General features: G+C 46.4%; 1 long non-coding RNA gene across 1 annotated transcript; it reads left to right on the plus strand.

Annotated features, from left to right (window-relative positions):
* Window positions 1–309: 309 nt before the first annotated feature.
* LOC142031691 (uncharacterized) lies at window positions 310–1,894 on the plus strand. The gene is made up of 3 exons (XR_012650595.1): window positions 310–390; window positions 570–675; window positions 948–1,894. It is a non-coding gene; the product is annotated as an uncharacterized LOC142031691 (long non-coding RNA).
* The last annotated feature ends 2,190 nt before the right edge of the window (window positions 1,895–4,084 follow it).

Genomic DNA, 4,084 nt, shown 5'->3' on the forward strand with positions numbered 1-4,084 from the left:
GAACGGCGACCCCCGTCCATCAGCTTGCGGACACCAATGTGGTGGACAGCAAATGGCATTTATTAGTGGTCGACACAGTGTTATATACCTTTGGTTTACGACGCCACTTCCGTCTGCTTACATCGTAAATTAAACACTATTGGTCATTAGGAGAGGGGCTCTAACTTTCCGTACAACGCGAGATCTTCCGACCGCCAAGCCTTAATTACCTACACTTTGTGCTAATGTTTTTTTTCTTCTCTCAGCTGGATGTCAGCTGGCACCGTTTTGCCATGGTTGCCATGGCAAGATTCCGTAGTGGCCTGCATTTGAAGAATATTTTTTATTTGAAGAATAAAATAAAGAGGATCCAGCCAGCAGCTCTATACAGGAGATAACCTGCCTCTCCAGGTGAGGATGGATCCTTCTTAGTGTAGTCCTCAGCACATCCGATCACCAGTGTGCACGGCAGGGTCTGTATGCGTAACCAAAACCACAGTGCAGTCATGTAGTGTGTGTGTGCATGTGAGGCTGTGTTTCTAGGAAGCCTCATATTGTAAGAGCTGTAAGGCACCAATCTATTCTCTTAGGTGGATGACAGTCAAGTGACTGCAGCTACAGAGGAGGAAGGGAGAGGGAGAGAGACACAGACAGGTGTGAACTGTCAGATTCTCTCGGCAGCTCCAAGAGCAGGAGGTACAGTGAGTCCTGAACCCCTGGGGCTGTGTCACCCCTCTTCTGCATCCCAGTCCCTCCCTGCCCCCACCTTCTCTTTCTCTCACTGCTTTATTTTTTTTGTTTTTTCTTCCTGTTCCTCTCCCTTTCTTGTTCTCTAAGTTCCTCTCTTTCTCTGTTGTTCTGCCTCTCTGTTTTCTTTTTCTCTCTGCACTTCTGACCTGTCCCATTGATATAGAGAACAAACTGCTAATTGCTTTATGATTGTTTCTCTGTAACCTTACACACCAAAGACTGGTGTTCGTCAAGGATTAAGCCTGTCAGAGACTGGTATTTGGGAGTGATGAGCAAGAAGGAACCATGAACAATCACAAAACTTAATTAAATGTTTGATGTATTTACGATCTTGTTAAGAAGGCACAAGTAGAGACCTTGCTTGAATAGATAGGGCCAGAAAAGATAAGAACTCCTGCGTTTGTTCTCATCCTTGTAGATAATTTAGCTTAAACTAACCATATGATTTTACACCACTGAGAACTTAGATAATAAGAGCACTAACGAGCACTGATGTATCAAAATATGTAAAAGACCATACTGCGCAGTGTGGGATAATTAGAAGAATAGATACATAGCGAACGAGAGACACAATGGGGCTGTTCAATCTGAGCCAGAGGCACCCCCAAGCAGCAGGCCTCATGGACGCATCGAAGGCTAACTGTTGCTACAAAGTTTGATGAAACAGGCACAAAAAGCTAAGCAAGATGGGCCTACGTGACCGAAAGCAAAATCACTTGAGGAGGGTCAAATAGCGGACAAGTGAGGAAGACTATGGAAGACCACCGGAGGACTCCTGAAGACCACCAGAGACCTTCAATGCGCCTGCGTAAAAGACATTTGCATATGCTAATAGTTTCCCGGAAAACTAATGAATATGTATAACATTTCTTGGAAATCTAATGAATATGTATGTAGAACATGTACTTAACCTGCACAATTAGGCCCGACAGCGCGCACGACTTTGGTGGGACTAGCCCCCGTGCTGCCCAGTGCTGAATAAACATACCTACTTTACAATATCACCGATTGTGGAGTCTGTTTTCCGCATGTCACCATCCCTCTTTTTTTATCCTCTGTCTCTGCCCTGCAGCCCATCACTACTTTGTCTTTCTCCATTTATCCGTCTGTCTTCTTATGCCAATCTTGTTAATTCCTCCCTGTCTGCCCTTTAGCCCTTCACAATCCCCGCCGCTCTCACCTGTCTGATGCTGTGTCTCTATTTTTCAATTCCTTTCTCTGCCCTGTATTCTGGATACACTTTTACTTTCTTAGATTCTCTTGTTCCAGGTCCCTGTCCCTATGTTTTAACTTCTTCCCTCACTGTCCCATAGCCCATTGTTGTCTTTATTATTCTCTCTCTGTCTGGTTCCCTGTCCCTATTCTTTATTTTCCCTCTCTCTCCCCTTTAGATCATCAGTGGTTTTGGTATTTCTCAGTCTCTCTCATCTACCTCACTGTCCCCTTTTTTAATTCTTCCTTCTGCCCTGTGGCTCATCACTAATATTTCTCTGTCTGGTATCCTCTCCCTTTTTATTAGTTCCTCCTCTCTGTCCTGTAGCCCATTGCTACCCCCCTCCCCCCGCCCCATCTCTCTCTGTCTCCCTTCTACTTTTCAATTCCCCTTCTCTGCCCTGTAGCTGATCACTGTTGTAGTGAGTTTGTGTGACAAGCTGGGGCAGGGGAGTGGGCAGGGGCTGCAGGGGTGGGTTCTGTGAGAAGACACCAGGACTTGTCCCCATGTTGGGCACAGCCAGTTCCAGCTCCAAGATGGAGGTGCTACTGGTCAAAGCTGAGCCAACCAGCAACGCTGGTAGCACCTCTGTGATATTTAAGAAGGGCTAAAACAATGCTGTGCAGAAGCTGTCAGTCCTGCAGACACCACAGTCAGTGAAGAAGGAAAAGGAGGAGGTGATCCAGGTCCTAAAGCAGATTCCCCTGCAGCCTGCAGTGAAGACCATGGTGACACAGGCTGTCCCCCTGCAGCCCACGGAGGTCCATGGCAGAGCAGATATGCACCCTGAAGCCGATGGGGAACCCCTCGCCAGAGCCGGCGGATGCACCCAAAGGAGGCTGTGACGCTGTGGAGAGGAGCCCACACTGGAGCAGGTTTTCTGGCAGGACGTGTGGCCCCATGGGAGTGACACCACACTGGAACAGAAGAACACAAAGAAGGAAGGAGCAGCAGAGACAACTTGTGAGGAATGACTGCAACCCCCCGCTCCCTCTCCCCCTGTGCTGCTCGGTAGGAGGAGGTAGAGAAGTCAGGAGTGAAAATGAGCCCAGGAAGAAAAGAGAGGGGTGGGGGGAAGGTGTTTTTCAGATTTGTTCATATTTCTTGTTATAAGCGGCGACAAAAAATTGTACGCCAGCCCATGGGTAATCCAATCAAAGTTTATTGAAGCAAATGGCAAACAGGCAAAACAGCGCTGGGCAGCGGGGGAGTCTCCGCTCTACCAACGGCGCACACACCCCCCCCCCCCCCCCCCTTCAGAGTCCCCTTTTTAGTTTTTTTTTTGTTGCCAGGTTAGAGTCCAGAGTCCGGGCCCACGTGGGCTTGTTTAGTATCGTCTGTGATTGCACGCCTTGTTGCTGGGGGAGTAGTGGGACGAAGGCTGTGGTAGTCTTCTGTGTTTCTTGTCATCTGGAGCATGCGTACTTTAAAATATCTCCTTATTAGGCATTGACAGCTAATACATCTTGTTCACTTAGCAAGACATTGCAGTTACCAAGTTTCCAACCGCACCTGCTTGCAAAGGCTAACACTGCCTTGCAAAAATGAACACATTGTGCAAGGCTTACAGAACTGGTTTGATTAACAAACACATAAATTTATCACATTTCTCATTATTGTACTCTGATTTTGACTGACAATAAATTAATTTCCCCAAGTTGAGTCTGTTTTGCCTGTGACAGTAATTGGTGAGTGATCTCTTTGTCCTTATCTTGACCCACAAGCTTTTTTGTTGTATTTTCTACCCTCCTGTCTTGTTGAGGAGGAGGAATGATAGAGTGGCTTGGTGGACACTCGTCAGCCAGGCAAGGTCAACCCACCACAGTTTCCTTCTATCAGGCTCTCTGTCCCTGTTTTTTAAATCTTGCCTATGTTTCTTGTATGTCATCACTTTTGAAACTTCCTGCCTCTCCATCCCTATTTAAATTCTTGCATGTTTCTTAAACCCAGTTGCTTTTAAAATTTTCTTGCTACTTTTCCCTCTCTTTGTCTCCCTGACCTTATTTTAATTTCTCGCCTGTGTTTCTTGTACCCTGTTGCTTTTCAAATTTCGTTCTTACGTCTCCCTCTATGCAGCTCCATGTACCTACTTTTTGATTCTTGTACCCTGTTGCTTTCAAAATTTTCTATGTTTCCTTCTAT

The sequence above is a fragment of the Buteo buteo genome, chromosome 5 (assembly GCF_964188355.1).
Source record: "Buteo buteo chromosome 5, bButBut1.hap1.1, whole genome shotgun sequence".
Taxonomy (NCBI): domain Eukaryota; kingdom Metazoa; phylum Chordata; class Aves; order Accipitriformes; family Accipitridae; genus Buteo; species Buteo buteo.